The sequence below is a fragment of the Phyllobates terribilis genome, unplaced genomic scaffold (genome assembly GCF_046119375.1).
Source record: "Phyllobates terribilis strain yellow unplaced genomic scaffold, ASM4611937v1 Scaffold_4616__1_contigs__length_58893, whole genome shotgun sequence".
Lineage (NCBI taxonomy): Eukaryota > Metazoa > Chordata > Amphibia > Anura > Dendrobatidae > Phyllobates > Phyllobates terribilis.
In genome coordinates, this window is record NW_027367366.1 from 37,169 (window position 1) to 58,894 (window position 21,726).

General features: G+C 37.8%; 1 pseudogene; it reads right to left on the bottom strand.

The window, feature by feature from the left end:
• Positions 1–6,912: 6,912 nt before the first annotated feature.
• LOC141249484 (uncharacterized) lies at positions 6,913–14,945 on the bottom strand (annotated as a pseudogene).
• Between the last annotated feature and the right edge of the window lie 6,781 nt (positions 14,946–21,726).

Here is a 21,726-nt window from a genome sequence, read left to right on the forward strand (position 1 = left end):
GTAAGATTTTAAAAATTAATAAAAGACTATTTTATATTCATCTATAAACATTGTACTACAAAAATTTCACTAAAATTTAAAGTATAAAAAATAAATCTACAAGCATACTTCAAAGCGATAATTATTTTTCGAATATCAAGTCATGTACACTAAACTATATTTAAAATTTTGGATTAAAGAAATTTATAGATGAAACTTAATGTTATAGACAATCACATTTAGGGTTGTTTTAACTGTTGCACACATATGAGTAAAATTTCTATGATTTATATCTAGTAGTGTATAAGAGATGTACATATAGAGTGATTTTAATCATGCAAAATATATAAAAGTGGAATAATTAGGCTTTCAAATAGGCATTAGTGTCTCATCATAGTTCAACGTTAGGATCGTACATGGATCGTAAAATCGTAAGATCCTACTGATATTATAAGATCCAATAAGATCCAAAGTAAGATTTTAACATGAATAGATTCTAATGATAGATCCAGATCAAAGATCAATGTTGGATCGTAAAATCGTAAGATTTTAAGATCCGGATCTAGATTTTAATAACCATGAGTTTTCCCCTTTTTTATTTCATTTTAAATATTTAGAGTCGGTATCCTTAGTTTCTCCCCTTTGTTTGTGGCATTGTGAAGCTTTTACAAAGATGCATGATCCTTAAATTTTCTTACTATACCTTAGACGTTGATGTCTCGAGTGTATATGGTGAGGATATGATGAATTAAGTATTGGACTTAGGCTTGAGCATGTGGATTGTGATTAAGACACACTAGAACCGTATTAAAGATTGTTTAATCACCACCTTTTCTTTTGTTTCACTTTATGTCATAATAAATTGTTCCCGTCCTTTTGCATGAAAAAGAAAAAATAAAAAGTATAAAGGTAGAAAAGCTCCTAGCAAAAGCAAATCGGAAGAGCACATGTTGCCCACGGTTGAAATACCACCGAGAGATCGATCCTCCACGATCTATTGAACAAAGAGCCTACCTAGAAAAAATAAGTAATAAATTGGTCTGGACCATAAAATGGACGGATCCTACACCCTAAATGTAAAGGTGTAGAAGAAAAAGTGTACTAGGATAAAAGGGAGCAAGGAAAAATTCATTTGGTGTTACTTGAGCGAAGCTTGGTTGATGATTGTTTTCAAACAATATTGGAACTTATGCAAAATTATCATAAGTAGGAAGCATGTTAGGACAAGCCGCGATCATTTGTTTAATCTTTCGTTGTTCACATTCATGTGTCACTTGAATAGAGGTCTTTTCGGTATAGTTTGTAGATTTAGGTGATTGCATCTACATAGGGGTTAACAAATGTTCGAATATTGGGGGATACTAGGTACCATTGTTAGAGTCTAGCTAAGCGTAAATGCATTACTTTGAAATTGTGTTTGGAGTCGGAATCTACGCCCGTTGTTGTGTTATGATAGGTACCAAAAACCAAGAAGTTGATCGATGAACACTCGGATCGTACCACCGTACTCGCCATGCCCGCAAAGAGTCGGCTACAGTTTGCTCAAGGAAGAGCAATTGTTCAAGTGTGGGGTATGATTGGCGGCCTCTTGTAAACCATAAGGAGTGTAAATTAACATCAACCATGGGCGTAATAGGACACAATCGGAGCATAAATATCGTAGTCCAGACTTCAAAGAGCAAAGAGCACAATCGAGAGGATTACGAGCATAAGGGAGAAGACGCAGGAGCTAAGGTGCAAAACACAAGTGAAGAAGGAGGAAAAAAGAAGGCTTTTGGCCCCGGATGCGCTCGCACCCAGCTCGCACAACGAGCTGGACCAAACTCACAGCGACGCGATTGCACCTGACAACGTGCGATCACGCCTATTTTCCTGGAGGCAACGGGATTGCGCCTAAATAGGACGTGATCGCGTCCCTGCCGCTGAGGCGCCGCAAGAAAACCCTATTCCGAATGTTTAAGTGGGTTTTTAACCTATAAACACATTTTAGGTTTATCATTTAGGGTTAGCCACTCCTTTCATTATAAATAGGGAGAGCTTTGCCTCTCCCTAAACACTTTACACTTTACACTTTATAATTTAGAATTATTAGGCTTTTAGCAATGAGGCAGGAGTAATCTCCTTTGACTTTGTGTGGTTGGTTTGTGCCTCTAGGCTAATTCAATGTGAGGTTTGTTATCTTTGGTTCTTCATATAATTATGTCTCTATTGCTTTAATATCATGCGCTTATTGATAATTGAATTGAATGAACTTCATAGATTGATCACCTAGGTTGTTAGTTCGATTTAATATTGCTAGGGCTTGGTTTATCCGAGTTGGAGAACCTTGCCTGCTTAGTAGTACGGATATCTCCTTATACTAGTTGGACTCGTAGGATAGGGAGATTATTAAGGTGTTGGCGCCAAGGGCAGTGCACCTTCCTATTTATCCATGATCTTAATGCTATCTAGGATCTAGTCTTGATAGTTTCAAGGCTAGATTTGTAGACAAGACGTTGTTAGGACTAGCTGACCTAATCAGTGACATTAGTACATGGTTTAGGGCAATTAGAGGACATAAAGGAATTAGAATAGAGATTAGAACCCGAACAGAAGAACCTAGGATCATTGAATTAGGCTAGAAGGTTACGACCAATCATACGAAGTGTTTTTCCAATTAATCACAACAACAAAATCAGTTTTCACAAATCCCCAAAGCAATTAATTTTACTTGTTAATAACTTTAATATCTTGAGAATTTAATACTTTTGATTTCTCGTGGATTCGACCCCGACTTACCACTCTAGTTCTGTGGAGGAGTATAAGGGATTTATTTGACCAGGATCACCCGACGACATTCGGTCCTGTCAATTAGCTCTCGTTCTCTACTCTCCAACTCCCTCCTACCAAACACAAGATCATCCCTCATGCCATTAATACCCATCAAACACAGCTCCTCTCTCACATTATGTAGCTTATGGTTCACATTTCCAAAAACAATTTTCTTCCATTTTCTCCTCTTGTTATCACCTCCCACTCCAAGAACCTATTCACTACCCACAATCTTATTGCTCGTCTCTTTATCCTCCTGAAAAACAGCCACCTCCATTGATTGTGTTCCCCCGCTCTACAAACCAATTCCATACCAGACATATCCTCTATTACTTTTGTTGCATATTTACCTTTGCTCTCATTGTGTTCGTCTCTACTCGGGATTACCATGTCACTCACCTCCGCCACCATGGACTCAAGAAGCGGATTACGTTCAGCCTCCACATTCTCTTCCTCGTTATCACTCACTAAGCACTGATTTTACGAAATCATAGACAAAGAGAGCATTCTAGGGTTTCGCTCCTCCTCCCTAGAATTTTCCCTAGAGCCACTTCCACCATAGACGACAGTCAAGATATCTTTTTTCCCTAGCCCTTTTCGTTTCCAAGTTTGCCTGTACTTTCACCGAAGATGACCTAATTCATTCCCCATTTTCTTTTTGGAACTCTTTTGCCCCTTCATCTTCATAATCTATGTTAATGTTCCCCATCCTGCCACGACTATAACAAAAGTTCAGCAATCTTTCATATTTTCATTTGATCCACAATTTCTAATTCTCTCGCCACCATAACACCCCGACATATAGGATTTTTGATATTGATGCGAACACCAACCCTTAAAAATCTTCCATAAACCAAACACTCGGACACAATAACTTCAGTAACATTCTCAATATCCATTCCTACTGACTTTGCAACATCCACTGACATCATAATAACCGGAAGGTCATAGAAACGAGCCTAGAAATCTGCTTTTGTGACTTCCATTTTTTATAGATGCTTATTCCCAGATTAGTGGAGCACCTGAAGTGACTTGTCGAATAACCATGACCCTCCTTTCATAACCCTATCTTATCATTGACATCCGCAAACCGAAATATGAAATGATTGTTTCAGATTTCTAGGAACACGAAACCCTTTCTTGACCTCCAAAGACTCTTCATAATCCACTTTAGAGCAAATGAACTAAAGGGTCTTGACATGAAAAGGGAACCTACCAGGTGAGCGAGTTGGTTTGCATAACCTGATGATAACTGCCTAAAATGATGTTTGGTTGTAAAGATTGTAAATAAGGATTGCAAACAACAAGGCGTTATAGCAAATGATTGTGAGATTAAGATCTCACATATTTATACCTAACTAACACTAAATTCTATTATTTAGAATATAGTGAAAGCAAGGATTGAACCCACAGGAGGCTATTAGCTTGCTTTGATTTATAATAAAACAATTATAAGTAAAGGGGGGTTTGGTGTGGAAAACTAATTAAGAACGTTGAAAATGAGTTTTGACTAATAATGGAAAAAACTCTTAGTAAAGTAAATATCCATTTTTAACTCATGATAATGATCATTACAAGTTCATAAAGTAACCTAATAGTGAAATAATCCTATTTTTATGTAACAATTATCTCATTCGTGAGCGGGATCTACTAAACATGTCCACTTTAGTTAACTACGACGACCGCCTATAGTTCAAACTAATAGAGACATTAAGCGAAGGACATGAGGAAACAGAAATAGTAATTGGCTTCAATTCCTATCATGCAATTCTCTACACAATTCCTAGTTCAACAAACTCTAGAAATTAATGCTTCCTTCGAATAGATAGATCACGACAACCGCCAGTAATCTATTTTATCTTGTATGAAAAACCAATTTAATCCTAGAAGAGCAATCTATAAAGAAAGAGATGATTCAATTTGTGAATCGTGTGACTTCGTGAATCTTAGTCTAACTAAAGTTTGCAACTTTGGTGTGGAATAAGACTAAGAATAATATGAAGTATGATTTCCAAAACGATTCTTTTATTGATTTCTAGTAGGGATTACAACTTCTAGGCGAACACATAGTTCTTAGTTTGTCTCTAAAGTCCCCTAGATATTGCCTAAACCCTAAATCAATAATACATACTCTTACCACAAACAAGCACTCTCTAAAATGATAATCTAATCTATTTATACTAGTGGCATAATCACCGGAACTAATCTACGAAAAGCTAGATAAAAACATTAAATGAAACAATGAATCTTAACTGACTAACTGGGATAATAAAGTACGTCTAATAACCTAGATTACGGATCTAGGAAATCTCTTGCGAATCAATCTTTCCTTTTATAGAGGCTTCCAAGATATCTTTTCTATTTATATGTGCTCGGTTCCCTTCATTGCACTTGATTTCCTTCAGCGCGTCGCTCTCTTGTATCGCTTGGACCTTTATACACTCGGCTTCTTTACTCCAGTATTCAGTTCCCTATCTCTGATACTCGGTTCCCTTAGTTCTGGTGAAGCGCCTTGATCTCTATGCTTCTCGCTTAACTCACTTCAACTTCCAATCTTAAGATCGTTGATTCTTTTTCCTTAATCACCTAATTTGTTCCAAGGCCTATTGCTATCCTGCAATATCTCACTCAATCTAGACATTAGTGTATAAAGATGTTTGTTATCATTAAAACTGAGATATTATAGGTTATAGATACTAAGGGATAGTTTCTATAACCAACAATTTCCCCCTTTTTAATGATGAGAAACAATAGAATCATGGAATAGATATAAAAGTTTAGCCATAATAAAACTGAGACAGAAGTAGCTTTGGTTCCCCCATAACCAATGACCAAGTAGAACCTATCGCCCTTTTAGCTTACCATGAGAATTAGTTCCCCCCTAATTAAATAACTCCTATGCATGTAATTGTTGAACAAAAATGTAAACAAATTGCTAAACACATTTTAATTATTTTTATTATAGTTCGACCTTTTCTTTTTACCCTTTTGATTAAAAATTATACAAATACCAAGATTTGAGTGTTTTTATTATTTGGGCTGCACTCGGGAATTTGAAGAGTTGCCTACGTATCTCTTTAAAGAGAATCAAGCCTCACGTAGTTCATAGTGTTTTAATTTTACGTACATCATCGGCTTAATCTAAATCCACTTTCTATGAAAGGTAGATTAAATATGGGCCGAATATCATTTGTACGCCGTGAATAAAATCAAACCACCTTCTAGGAAGGGTTGTCTAATTTATCCACTATTTTGTTGAATTAGAATTTTTGGATTTATTTTATTCTATTTTAATGAATTTTGCGATTGAACTCGAATAATATATATTTTTATCGAGCTTCCTACGTACTCTCTTAAGAGAGATCAAATCACTCGTAGTTCTAAAAAGAACCATTTTAAATTTCGAGTTTTAAATTTGGGTGCGACTGAATCCGATACCCGTTTATAAATTTGGGTTTGACTCGAATTTCCTACGTATCCGTTTCATACGGAATCAAGTCTACGTAGCTCTTTAAAAGGAAACTGTCTTAATTTAACAAAGATTTTTGAATTTGGGATTGTGATTGAATCCGATGAGTGTTAACTTTATACCGGATTTCCTAAGTACCCTTTTAAAAGGGATCAAACCGAACGTAGTTCTTTTATGATTTCTTTAACCATTTCGATTTAAATTTGGAATTGTGATTGAACCCGACGAACGTAGTTTTATGTCGAGTTTCCTACGTAACTTTTTAAAAGGATCAAATGACACGTAGTTCGGGTGTGTAATTATATTTTTTTAACCAGACATTAAGATTAATTAGCATTCGATTAAAATGGAAAACTACTTCCCGATGCATATACATAGGTTAGTCTTTTTTTTTGTTGGTTAACCTTTCATAAAAAAAATTGTGTGCAAACGGGTAAACTCTCTATATATGTGTGTATATAGTAAAAGACTGCCAAAGACGTTAAGTGTTTTGATTTATTTTTTTGAGGGTAAAGGATTTAACTTCTCTTTTTGCTTTGTAGCTTGCAGGACAGGCTTCATTTTTTTTTCTTGCAGGTTTCAGCTTGTTGCTTTGCAGGATAGGATTTAACTTCCCTCTTTTTTGAATTGGATTTTCTTTTCATCATATTTTGTCAAACTGTGGACATAACTCCCGAGAGATTATTTTTTATACCTCCGTTCAGTGGTATAATTTCTTTCTCTTTATATGGTTAAATTTGATTAGTTAAAATTTTATTTTTATAGAGAAAATAAATTTTATTAATTTGGGTTTAGATATTGGCTGAAGTTTCTTCTTCAATCAGGTTCTTATATTTGTCTCTTGAACAAGATCAAAAATTTGTTGGGCATTATAACAGCTAGAAATTGGCCATTTTTTGAGTTTTTGGATCCATTTGGTTCCAAGAGTTTGTAGGGGTTGAATCCATATGGTTTCTTCCTGCTACTAAATTTGAAATTTTGAGTCTTCTAAGACTAATTTATGTGGTGTTTGGATCCATTCGGTTCCTCCCAAATCACTAATGAGACTTAAAAAGCTTAATTTAGAAGAGAAGAAGATTAAAAATAAGGATCTTCCTCTACCTTGTTCAGTTTTAATTTGGAACGGAGGTTACTTTTGGTCTGAACGGAGCTTGTTTGGCTGAAAGGAGGTTGATTTTGCTAAACGGAGGTTGTTTGCTTATGTGTTGTCGATGTCACTGAACAGAGGTTTTGCTTTGCTTTTTGCTTTACGTTGTTCTGCGTTGCCAAAAAGAAAAACTGATTTTGTGTGTTGGGTACTTTATATACTAGTACCAGTTTGAGAAGTTATTGATTAACTTCCACGTCCTGTCACTTCATTCACTTTCTTTCCTTTTTTTTTAATTGCTTGTATTTATGGAAGTTACCACATACACAAGCCACATCCACATACACAAGCTGACTTCAAAGTTTTTTTTTAATTGATTTTTGTTGGTGATTTCAAACGCAATGAGTTTTTTGTTTCTTTCTTTTTCTTTTACTTGTTTTCAACAGTTCGATTATTTATTGTTTGTTAGGTCAATCTAGTATTGCTTTACCTCAGTTTCTCTAGTTTTAATGATAACAAACACTTGCTTTTAACATCTACATTGAGTTTACTCAGTACAGGTACTTGGAAAGCGTATGGAGTGGAGCAGAGCACGGAAAGCAAGTCGCGATGATCAGGAGCAGGTCGTTATGCATGAATCAGAGGTCGCGACTATATACATAAGGTCGCTTTAATGACAGAGAAGGTCGCGACAATCACAGACAAGTATTTGTCTAATATAAGATGTTGAAAGTCTAAGCTGTAAAGACTTATCAACGATGAACACTAGTGCCAAGCATAGAAGATAGTCGCGAAAGCCATTGGAAGTTCGCTGCAGACGTTATACCATCAGAGCGACCTCAAGACTATAAGACGAAGCGCATTGCCTTCGGCACTTAAGAAGATCGGAAGATACTAGAGCGTGTTTCTCACGTTTTAGTAGATTCGCTTAGATACGGAATGATATGAGTATCTAGCACAAACATTATCTTTTAGTATATGTTTTATTTTCTTCTTTATTTTATATCTTCTATAACTAGAAGATTTTGTTGTTGCAATTTAGTTTAGATATTCGATTTAGGAGTAGATTCTATAGACCAAATGTTAGATGGTCTATATATATCTTAGAGATAGCATTTCGTCAGGGTTGGCGAAGAAAGGTGAGCAGAGACTAAATTAGAGAGGAATTTAGTCGAAATCAGGCGTTGTAAACAAGTGAGAGAGAGTAGTATAGTTGCTTTAGAGATCTAGCTTACTTAGAAGTTTTATTGTGTATGAAACTAGACTGTAACTATGATTGATAAGCAATATACGAATTTGTTTGCAGAACATTGTGTCTTCAAGTTTATTTCCGCACATTAAAGATCCTTACGATCAAAAAGTTAACTTCAAGACCAGAAGGTCGCTGTCATCGCGACCTAAGCAAAGATCAACGATCCTACATTATTCATATCTTTTTCATAATGACGTTGATTAACACTAATGGTGGTTATTATTTTAATAACTCCCACATGCTATCCATCCGTTGCAACAACTTTTTTTAATTGAATTCAATTTGGTTTACATAAAGCCCTTTTTAAAATATTTTTTTAATCCTTAATTAAAAGATATTTAGAAGCCCATTTTCATAAGCCTAATTACTTAAGAGCCCAATTAAAGGTTTGTCCCCTTTATATATATATATATATATATATATATATTTGATACATAAAATGTCGATACAATGTTTAGTGAAAATTTACCACCAAACAGATGCCCCTGAACTTTGAATGTGTGAGAGATGGAACACGATCGAAGTTCGATTTAAGGTGGTATTGATGTTAAAAACAACAGAATATCATAATTATCATTGAATGAGAATGTTGATTCACTTAAGATTTTGTTGTTGAACTCAACACCTTATGTCAAGATGGGATTTTTTTAACCTTCACAATGAGATTTTATAAGCTTCATGCTTCTTTTTTTAGTATTTTAGGACGATGACTTTGTGTCATATATATCCCTGTCTGGGAAGACTTTAAAACCTAAAGAATCTTTTTTTCTCTCCATTATTCGAACAAGTTCAAACCCACCTTCTAGGAAGGGTTGCCTTAACGGGTTCGACTATCATTTGTGTAGTTGAATTTTATGTGACCTAAATTATGATACAAGGCCACACAAGAAAAGAAAGTCTTAAAGCTTTCTTTTGGGAGGAAGAAGTTGTATTTATTTTTGGCTATATCTAGTATTTTGATTGATTAGATTGTCTATATACCCTCTTTCTGAGGGATCAAACCTTTCATAGTTCAAGAGAATCAACTTTTTCTTTTCCCATTTGATCTTCTTCTCCTTCCTTTTGTGGAGGAAAATTTTGTTGTGAATGTGACTGCATCTAGTATTTTGATTGACTAGACTGCCTACGTACCCTCTTTGTGAGGGATCAAGTCTTTCTTAGTTCAAGAGAATCAATTTATCTTTTCATCTTTGATTCTCTTTTCTTTTTCTCTTTTTTTTTTTAATTGAAGAGACACTATTTTTTTTAGTGATTTTGACTGCATCTAGCATTTTGATCGACTAGACTGCCTACATATCCTCTTTCTGAGGGATCATGTCTTTCGTAGTTCAAGAGAATCAATTTATCTTTTAGCGCGATCCTCTTTTTTTTGTTCTTTTACCCCTTTTTTATATTCACATCACCGAAGTGATATAAGCCCACCTTCTAGGAAGGGTTTCCTACATCACTTTGAATATCATTTGCGTGTTAGGATATTTCTTTTTTTTAACTGAAGTATTTCTTCACAAACTTTCCATTCACGCAAGGGTATAGCAACTTGCCTTTGGCGTCGGAGAGTTCATATGCCCCCTTTGGGAACACTTTGGTGACTACATATGGGCCTTCCCATTTCGACTTGAATTTTCCTTGTGTTTTTTTGTTAATAACAATTGGTCGTCTTACTGTAAGAACCAAGTCACCAACTCCAAACGATCGAAATTTAACCCCTCTTATTAAATGCCCCGACAACTTGAGCCTGATAGACTTCCAGTTTTTGTTGAGCTGCTAACCTCTTTTAATCTAGGGCTTCTAATTTGGCTAAACGAATTTTGACATTCTCCTTAGGATCTGTGAATTGCGTTGAGATCCTAAGGGAAGGCAATTGCACTTCAAGCGGTAGAACGACTTCTGACCCGAAAACCAAGTTGTATGGTGTACACCCGTTCGATGTACAAACCGTTGTGTGATATGCCCATAAAGCTTCGGGTAATCTCTCATGCCAATCTCTTTTTGATTTTGACACCATTTTCTTGAGGATTTTGCATAGGACTTTGTTGAATGCTTCTGCTTGACCATTTGCGGATGGGTTGTAGCTCGATGAGAAACTATGTTTGAACTCGAACTTTTCTGCTAGCTTCACCATATGCTAATTTTTGAAGTAAAGGGCGTTGTCTGAATTATCTTTGACGGGACTCCATATCGGTAAATCAAATGAACCCTTATAAAATTGACAACATCTTTTGCTCCTACTCCTTTCAATGGTATAGCTTCAGCCCATTTAGAGAAATAATCGGTCGTGGCCAAGATGTATTGATGACTACGTGACGATGACAGACATATTGGTCCCACGACATCAAGACCCCATGCGTTGAATGGCCATGACAGGGTTGTTGGGTGCAAGAGTTGAGGAGATTGATGGATGAAATCGCTATGAATTTGACAAGCATGACATGCTTTTAGCGAACTACATTGAGTCTTTCACCATGGTTGGCCAATAGTAGCCAAGTCTCTTAACTTGATCGGCTAGTTTAGGGTCCTGCTTGATGTGCTCCACATACTCCGGCATAAGTTTTGGCAAGAATATGTTGAGCCTCTTCTTTCGAGAAACATCTTAATAGTGCCCCATCAAAGGACCTACGATACAACGTATCATTTTTTATCACGAACCTTGGAGCTCGACGCCCTAATGTCTATTTTCCTTTTGGGCTCATCTGGAAAGGATCCATATCGAAGATATTCATTAATGGCATGACGCCAATCAACATCCTCCTCAATTTTCATAAACAGAGACAACACTCACCTCTTCACTTGATTGACATCTTTTCAAGGCTGGAGTAAGCAAATGACGTTCTCCAATGGTAATTTGTATGTCTCTTTCATCGGGCAATGTTAACGATGCTGCTAACTTAGCCAAAGCATCTGCCTTGTCATTTTCAGATCTCGGTACATGCACTATTTCTATTTGATGAAACTGGCCAATGAGATCTTTTGCTCTCTTGTGGAGAAGAATTAAATTTGAATTCTTAACATCATATAGTCCATTTAATTGTCCAATGATCAATTGAGAATCACCAAACACTTGTAAGGACTTGATATGCATCTCGAGGGCCATCTCGAGCCCAATGATAAGCGTCTCATATTCTGCCACATTGTTCATGCAAACCTCTAAGAGTGAGAAGGAGTAAGGTACAATCCCTCCGGATGGTGTTACAAGTACAATACCAACACCGGCTCCATCTTTCTTTGCTGCCCCATCAAATACAAATGCCATGCTTTTTCTTCTATCGTAAAGACTTCTTCGTCAGGAAAGTCGTAAGACATTTCCTCATTGTCGGGAGTTGGGTGAGAAGCTAGAAAGTCAGCTATTACTTGCCCCTTGACCGCCTTTTGAGAGACAAATTTGATGTCGAACGGAGCTAAGAGCATGGCCCATTTAGCCAGTCTACCAGACAAAACAGTCTTAGACAAGATATATCTCAAGGGGTCAGCTTTAGATATTAATATGATCTGATGAGCTAAGAGGTAATGCCGCAATTTCTGGACGGCAAATACCAAGGCGTGACAGATTTTTTCCATGGCAGAGTAATTGCATTCTGCCCCAACCATTGTTCGACTGATATAGTACAAGGCATTCTCTTTTCCTTCATCATTATTTTGTGCCAACATGGCTCCGACAGACCGCTCAAGAGTCGCCTTATATAGGATAAAAGGCCTCCCCTGAACTGGTGCCATTAAGATAGGCGGACTCATTAAATATTGCTTAATACTATTCAAAGCGTTTTGACATGCTTGGTCCCATATAAATGGAGTGTCTTTCTTCATCAATCTTAAGAATGGCTGACACCTTCCCGTAAGATTCGAGATGAAATGTCGAATATATGCGAGCTTTCCTTGTAAGCCTCGAAGCTCACGGAGGTTTCTTGGAGGAGGCATTTCCATGATTGCTTTGATCTTGTCAGGGTCAATTTCAATTCCTCGATCTCGAACAACAAATCCGAGAAACTTGCCCAAAGCATACTTCAAAGGATTCATTTTGAGTTGGTGTTTGTGCAACCTTTCAAAAATCTTTTGGAGATCATTTGGGTGCTCCTAACGTTCTTTGTTTTAACCACAAGGTCATCTACATAACATTCGATAGTATTGTGGAGTAAATCATGAGAGATGATTGTCATAGCTCTTTGATAAGTCGCCCCTGCATTCTTCAGCCCAAACGGCATTACCGTATAGCAAAATGTTCCTAGGGGTGTTCGGAAAGTTGTTAACTCTTCATCCTCAGGGTCCATCTTGATTTGATTATATCCTGAGAATCCATCCATGAAGGACAAAGGTTTGAAACCGGTAGTGGCATCAACCAATAATTCGGTTATGGGTAAAGGGAATTCGTCTTTTGGACAAGCTTCATTCAAATCCCTAAAATCCACACATATGTGAAGTTGACCATTTTTCTTCTTCACGGGGACAATATTGGCAACCATTTCGGGTATTGAACCTCGCGAATGAAACCGGATGTAATAAGTTTATTCACCTCTTCCTTTATCTGAACTGTCAAATCTGGGCGAAAGCGACGTTGACCTTGCTTTACGGGCTTCTTCTCATCGGAGATAGCCAATCTATGCATCGCAACTTTTGGGTCTAAACCAGGCCATATCTTGGTACCCCCATGCGAACACATCTTTGTACTCTTTAAGGAGATCTTCATATATCACCTTCTCTTCACTCGTTAATAATTTACTAACGAGGACTGGCTTAGGATCTTCGTCATTCCCCAAATTAATTTCTTGGAGTTCATCAATCATGGCTTTAACACCATCTTCCATCTCTGGTGGCGCTGGTTGAGTAGTATTGATGAAATCTTGTGCTTCAAGATTATATGAACCCTCCTCGAGAACAATGGAGGTTGTATTCACCTTTTCAAATCCGGGGTTCATGACATCATTTTGTTCAATGACCATGGACCTCTTTTTAACCTTCCATTTCTTTTGCCTTTGATTAGAATTTCATTATTTTGATTTGTAGCTTATCCACATACTCAAGCCTTCAAACACCAAAGTTTTGGCACCTTATTGAGTCTATCAAAGACCGATGTTCGAGGTTTCGCTTCTTCCTCTCCTAAGAACAAGTTTTGTTCCTTCGGAGTTAATGTCATAGACTCTTCAAAGCTTGCGATCAAGATGCCATCTTCATTAGAGATTCGCAAATCTTTGAGTTAACTCTCATTGATAGGCTCATGAGACACCATCTGTTTTAAGGATGAGTCTAGTCTTTGCTTATTCACTTTAAACCTCTTGTTTGGTTGTAGAGTGAAAGACTTGGTGACAGAAGTAGAAGAATTAGCTTGCAACAATACTCTCCTTTTCTCTCCAGAGATTTGTGAATCATCAACGTCTTCTTGGGTATTGATTGGTCAATTTTTCGGAGAGGACATGTGTAGCTTGTCATCAAGGAGTGCATAACCTTCTCAACGGAACTCAACGGTTTTTGACCAATTTCTCTTTTATCCTTTGGTGTATATTTAAACAACACTTTAGGACGCACATCTCCTCCTTCATTTTTCATATTCAAAGATAAACGAGGAAAATGGGAATTAGTTGGCCCCTCGTTTCCTTGAGGCCATTTTCTATTATCATCTCCCGACACTAAATGTCTTAGGCTCAAACATGACCGGCTTATAAAAACTTTGCATCGGCATAGTTAACGCTTCTCCGTGAAAAGGATTTCGATCTTCTCGTATAGTCTTTTCATTTCCATTATCATCAGTGTACTTCAAGCATTGATGAAGTGTAGAAACAATAGATTTGCTAGAATGAAGCCAAGGTCGCCCAAGTAGGCATTGTATGAGGTGTCAGCATCTATGACATGGAATAACGCGTCCTTATACAGATCTTCCATCATAACCTTTAGTGCGATGGACCCCATGGCTCTTTGCCCCACTTGATTGAATCCTTGAATTGTGAGCAAAGTAGGAGATAAATGTTTAGTGTTTAGTCCCATGGATTTTAACACTCTATATGGGAGAAGATTCACGGCCGATCCACAATCCAAAAGGATCCGATTGATTTTTGTATCCCCGATACAACCTGTGACATATAGAGGCCTATTGTGTATTCTTCTCCTAATTGAAGATCTTCATCAGAGAATGTGATGCACGCCATGCATGAAGCACAATGAGTTGGCGGAGCGAATGACATGTCGTTAACTTTGACTCGATCGACATGATCTTTGTAATCATCAGGCTTCATGAGAGCTTGTATGAGTGCTCTTCTCAACTCGTTTGACATTTGCAAAGCATCATAAACGCTTAGACGCGTGGGAATGCGCTTTAAGTGACCAATAATGTCGTATTTGATTTTTTCCTTTAAAAGGAGCATCACGAAGAATCATCGGTGCTTCATGTGTTTTTAAATTGTTGAGAGATTTCTTTCATCTCATTCTCTTTTTGAGATGGACCGGGTATTTCTTCGTTAACCACCTCATCACAATTGTCTCTTTCAAGTCACAAGAGGTAGACTCTTTTTTCTTTTCCTTCTTTTGGCTTTTGGAGACGTGAGCTGATGTCCAGAACGGAGTGCTACCTCATCAACTTCTAAAAGCTCCTCTTCGCACATGTCAGCCCACGTAGCCATACAACATGGAACAATCTCATCAGCCCAAAATGCATCATTTTCTTGAGCATCATCCTCTAAAAGTTCCTTCGGGACAAATTCTCTCAAGGTGATTGGTACTCTATCCGGTTGGATATACTCCTCATCAGAATCGGTGATTGAGGGCTTTTTCTCCTTGTCCTTCCTAGCCTTCTTTTTGTTTTCTTCTTATTTGGTTTTCTCCCAATCATCCTAAAACCTGGAGTAGTTGAACTCTGTGTCATGACAGGTCGAGATACCCTTCGGCTTGTACAAGTTTGCCATTCGAGATTACCGGACTCATCATCATCATCACTAGAGAATATATCCTCGATGTCGGTACGTGTCACGATCTCATATAGAGTAGGTTGTTCGGGAACATCTCTTGGCATATCGGGGTATGCCCAAACAATTTGAACTTCATAACCTACCATGAATTGCACTGGTATAGCCATTGGAGGCAATGAAACCATTGGAATGCCTTCATTTTTGTCGATTTCCACCATTGTCTCAAACGCCCTTGAAGGACTTGGATGAGATGGAAGTGCTTCTGCAATTTCTTCCACTGAGATAGTGTTTGACGAGGCAACATGTGACTTGGAGGCTCCATCTTCGATTTCAATTTCTCCATTATTTACCATTCTTTCAATGATATCTTTAAGTACATAGCAATCCTCGATTGAATGACTGACGATGCGGTGGTATAGGCAATATTTTGCATCACTTGTCTTTCCGACTTCATGTGGCCTTTTAGGCTCTGGGAGAACTAGGAGATTTGATGACATCAATTCTTCAAAAATTCCTTGAACTTCTTCATCATTGAAAGGATATTTCTTCTCCTTCCTTTCTTGAAGAGCGAGCTTTTTGTAGGGCTCTCTCACACTTTTTCCTTGTAACTTTGGATTACATCCGGGAGGGGTCTTATTTGGTGTCCTAACGAAAGTAGCCATGGATTCTCCTCTTTTTCTGAGGTCTCTTAGTGTCATCTTTTCTAATCTCATGCACTTGAGGTCTACTTGTACTCGCTTTATGTCGAGCTAAATTGTCGTTCAACGTGCAAGTCTTTGACACCAGAGCATCGAAGGATCTAGGCTCGGCACTCCCAACATGTACGGCCAATTCTGGGATCAAGTTATTTGTACACATTTGACGCAAGCTTCCTCGCTCAACTTTTCTGGACACTGAAGTCTTAAACTCCTCCACCTAGCGATGAAGTCATTCGCCGGCTCGTTAGGCCTTTGAATGGAATTTGCTAGATCCATGATGGAAACTTTGCTTTTGAGCTCACAAATTGAGCCAAGCACGCTCTTTGAAGATCATCCATGTTTGGATTGAACCTGGTTGAAGTTGAGTGTACCAAGTAAAGGCTGATCCGTTTAAGGTTTGGACAAATTGCCTCATAAGCAAGGCATCATTCAGAGCCGTCTCACCACATGCTGAGTAGAAATGGGCGAGATGCTCATGAGGCGATCCATGTAGGCCATCAAACTTGTCAAAGTTTGGCCTTTGATAACCAATGGGAAATGGAACCGGATCGAGATGAATAGGATATGGCTTTTTATACCCATGTACAGGCGGAACTCTGCGAGATCTGAAACTCGCGTATCCCTTGAGCAATCAACTCTTTGATTTCTTGAGGAGTAATAGTTGAGCTATTGGTTGGGGTTTCATAATTTGTCCTCATTTGCTCTTCTTGACTTTTTGAGCTCGATTTGAGCGATAAGAGTAGCAATTTGAGCATCTTTTTCATTGAGTCTCCTTTGCATCTCTTGAAGTTGCTCTTCAATTTCAGTGATGCCAGTCACTAGTACCGGCATATCTCTCACTATCTTTGTGGGGAGTCCATGCTTGTGGACCCGCTTCCTATGAACACGTAAGGAAAGTCTTCTTCCTGAAAGAGGGGATCCAATTCCTCATGTGACAGGGTATTCATAGCCTTTTCTAGACTAGGTGCATCTTGCGATGGTGAGGGAGCCGGTTGAGAAACCATATCCGCATAAGACATCTCTATAGACTTCGATCTTGTGATCGCACCACTATACGTTCGGGGTGTCTCCGATTGCAACGTCAAGCTTCTTGATTTCTTAGACTCTTAGTCTTGATAATTTTGACTTTAGAGGTCTTGGGTGGAGCTTCCTCGGCACAAGAAGTCATATTAACTTCTTCAACCCTTTTCTTAAAACAGGAATGGACCCCACATAGACAAGGGTCTGAGGGTTATCTTGGGAAACAATAGCTGGCTTCTTCGGTGTGAAGAGGTCACGAGCTGCCTCGTTCAGAGTCTTCTTAGACAACTCTAACGTCGTCGAATTTGCCAATCGACGGAACGATCCATCTCTCTTTGACCCGTTTTTTCCGACTCCTCCTCTTGTTCTTCTTAACCCTTTTAGCTTTAGGGTTTGCTTGAGTTGGGGAGTTTCCTGGTTCATCGCCTTTCTTGATGACATGGATAAAGGGTTTTTGAGGATTCCTAGTAAGAGGCTTTGTGCCATTAGCACTAGGGTAGTTGGATTTGGCTTCTCCTTCGTGTGTTTCCTCCAAACGCTGAAGAGGCTTGAAAGGATTCTCCAAAGGGATTTTGCGCAAATGGCATTCCGAGTGAATGTCGAACCTCACTGCAAATGATCTTTTCCGCATCCATCGACCTCCTCGAATCACGAAAGTGGCCGGAAGTTCGTTGAAGTTCACAATAGCCCTTGATGCCATGTTTTCTCCTTGTCAAATAAAAGATCAAATATTAGTAAATGCACAACTTAAAGATGAAAAGGAAGAAAGGTCCCACCGGACATGCCAAAAATATGTTGAACAAAAATGTAAACAAATTCGCTAAACACATTTTAATTATTTTAATTGTAGTTCGACCTTTTCTTTTTACCCTTTTGATTAAAAAATATACAAATACCAAGATTTGAGTGTTTTTATTATTTGGGTTGCACTCGGGTTTGACGAGTTGCCTACGTATCTCTTTAAAGAGAATCAAGCCTCACGTAGTTCATAGTGTTTTAATTTTACGTACATCATCGGCTTAATCTAAACCCACTTTCTATGAAAGGTAGCTTAAATATGGCCGAATATCATTTGTACGCCGTGAATAAAATCAAACCCACCTTCTAGGAAGGGTTATCTAATTTATCCACTATTTTTGTTGAATTAAAAATGTTGGATTATTTTATTCTATTTTAATGAATTTTGCGATTGAACTCGAATAATATATATTTTTATCGAGCTTCCTACGTACTCTCTTAAGAGAGATCAAATCACTCGTAGTTCTAAAAAGAACCATTTTAAATTTCGAGTTTTAAATTTGGGTGCGACTGAATCCGATACCCGTTTATAAATTTGGGTTTGACTCGAATTTCTTACGTATCCGTTTCATACGGAATCAACGTCTACGTAGCTCTTTAAAAGGAAACGGTCTTAATTTAACAAAGATTTTTGAATTTGGGATTGTGATTGAATCCGATGAGTGGGAACTTTATACCGCATTTCTTACGTACCCTTTTAAAGGGATCAAACCGAACGTAGTTTCTTATAATTTCTTTAACCATTTCGATTTAAATTTGGAATTGTGATTGAACCCGACGAACGGTAGTTTTATGTCGAGTTTCCTACGTACCTTTTAAAAGGATCAAATCATACGTAGTTCGGGCGTGTAATTATATTTTTTTAAACCACACATTTAGATTAATTATCATTCGATTAAATTGGAAAACTACTTCCCCGATCGCATATACATAGGTTAGTCTTTTTTGTTGGTTAACCTTTCATAAAAAAAAATGTGTGCAAACGGGTACCCTCTCTATACATGTGTGTATATAGTAAAGACTGCCAAAGACGTTAAGTGTTTTGATTTATTTTTTTGAGGGTAAAGGATTTAACTTCTCGTTTTGCTTTGTAGCTTACAGGATAGGCTTCATTTTGTTTGCTTTGCAGGTTTCAGCTTTTGGCTTTGCAGGATAGGATTTAACTTCTCTCTTTTTTGAATTGGATTTTATTTTCATCATATTTTGTCAAATTGTGGACATAACTCCGAGAGATTATTTTTATACTCTGTTCAGTAGTATAATTTATTTCTCTTTACAGGGTTAAATTTGATTAGTTAAATTTTATTTTTATCGAGAAAATAAATCTTATCAATTTGGGCTTGGATATTCGCTGGAGTTTTCTTCTTCAATCAGGTTCTTATATTTGTCTCTTGAACAAGATCAAAAATTTGTTGGACATTATAACGGCTAGAAATTGGCCATTTTTTGAGTTTTTGAATCCATTTGGTTCCAAGAGTATGTAGGGGTTGAATCCCATATGATTTCTTCCCACTACTAAATCTGCAATTTTGAGTCTTCTAAGACTAATTTATGTGGTGTTGGATCCATTCGGTTCCTCTTAGACCACTAATGAGACTTAAAAAGCTTAATTTAGAAGAGAAGAAGATTAAAAATAAGGATCTTCCTCTACCTTGTTCAGTTTTAATTTGGAACGGATGTTACTTTTGGTCTGAACGGAGCTTGTTTGGATGAAAGGAGGTTGATTTTGCTGAACAGAGGTTGTTTGCTTCTGTGTTGTCGATGTCGCTGAACAGAGGTTTTGCTTTTGCTTTTTTGCTTTACGTTGTTCTGCGTTGCTAAAAAGAAAAACTGATTTGCGTCTTGGGTACTTTATATACTAGTACCAGTTCGAGAAGTTATTGATTAACTTCCACGTCCTGTCACTTCATTCACTTTCTTCCTTTTTTTTAATTTCTTGTATTTATGGAAGTTACCACATACACAAGCCACGTCCACATACACAAGCTGACTTCAAGTTTTTTTTTAAATTGATTTTGTCGGTGATTTCAAACGCAATGAGTTTTTTGTTTCTTTCCTTTTCTTTTACTTGTTTTCAACGGTTCAATTATTTATTATTCATATCTTTTTCATAATGACGTTGATTAATACTAATGGTAGTTATTATTTTAATAACTCCCACATGCTATCCATCCGTTGCAATAACGTTTTTTAAACGAATTCAATTTGGTTTACATAAAAGCCCTTTTTTAAAATATTTTTTTAATCCTCAATTAAAGATATTTAGAAGCTCATTTTCATAAGCCTAATTACTTAAGAGCCCAATTAAAGGTTTGTCCCCTTTCTATATATATATATATTTGACACATAAAATGTCGATACAATGTTTAGTGAAAATTTACCACCAAACAGTAATATTCCCGCTTTTGACATCATTGAAAAGGATATGCTCAATATTAAACAAGAGTAAATGAAGAGTAGTATGTGCGTGCCCTCTAGAGAAATGATTAAGTGATGAATAACAAAAACAATCATGTCAAGCACATCTCATTACGAACTAGAGCAAGCAGGAATTCAAGTAAAAAGCATACTTTATATTATAAAATCATAATAGCACACAAGCACCTGCAAAAAAGAGCAAAAAATACATAGATATTTTTAAGAGCTTTTGATTTGCCTAGGGAAGCCTATGTATCTAAGAACAAGGACCGAGTCAATCCCAATGATATTCATCCTCGTATTCACTGAGGTGGTCTTCCTTGAGGGGGCCAATCATAAGTGCGTTCATGTGATGAAGGTTCCAGTCGATCATGCGGCGCAGGCCTGCCACGTGCCTGGTGAGCTGGAGAACGGCCTCAAGTGTGTGAAGCTGAATTTTGCGAGGCTCGTGTTCTCTGGTAGGAGGGGCTTCTTCACTTTGGAAGGGATTTTGAGGTGCTTTGGTCTGGTCTCAGATTTAGGAGGGGCTCGTGTTTTTGGCTTGGTTCTAGGTTCACGCTTAGATCAAATTTAGGTTCGGGACTAACATCATCTTTTCTGGAGGGGATTCCATGCCTATGTGCTTTACCAACCTCCGAAGCCCAGTTATTGTAACAAAACACTCCAAGGCCCTCTCTTTTACTGGGCGGTAGATCCCAAGCTCTATCATCAACTTCTTAACCACATGTGGGATAGGGAAGGGTGTGGTTCTTGTGCATCTTCACGGTGAGAATATGTTGAAGGATTAGCCACGGAGTTTCGATTATGTTGCCCTCGATCGCTGCTCGGAGTAGACACGCATCTGTAATAGTTACTGTGTCGAGCTTCTCCTGTTGTGGGATCAGATTGCGGAGAATGATGAAGTGCATAAGCTTTAGGGCCGAAGGTAAGCATGTGCTTCTTGATCTCTTTCGGATTTGCCTTCCCTATCAACATCTCTATAGTCTCTGACCTTCCCGACGGCCACTTCTTCTTCGGGAAAAAAGCATAACCCCCGCCAGTGGGTAACCCGAGCACCTTCGCCACCAGATTCACATTAATTGTCTTTGGCTCTTCCCCCAAGGTATCTGCACGACCGTGTATGACTATCTTGGAGTTGGGGCATCGACACCAGTGCACTATAGAACTTTCTGACTTCATCTAAATCAAGCGCGAAGGGCTCCTCCTCTAATTTGGACCAGAGGTGCGCTCCAGCGTGGCGACGGTTGCAGCAACGTCGAACTCCTTCGGGTCCATGATTTTCCAAAAACCTTGACTGATGATCAACG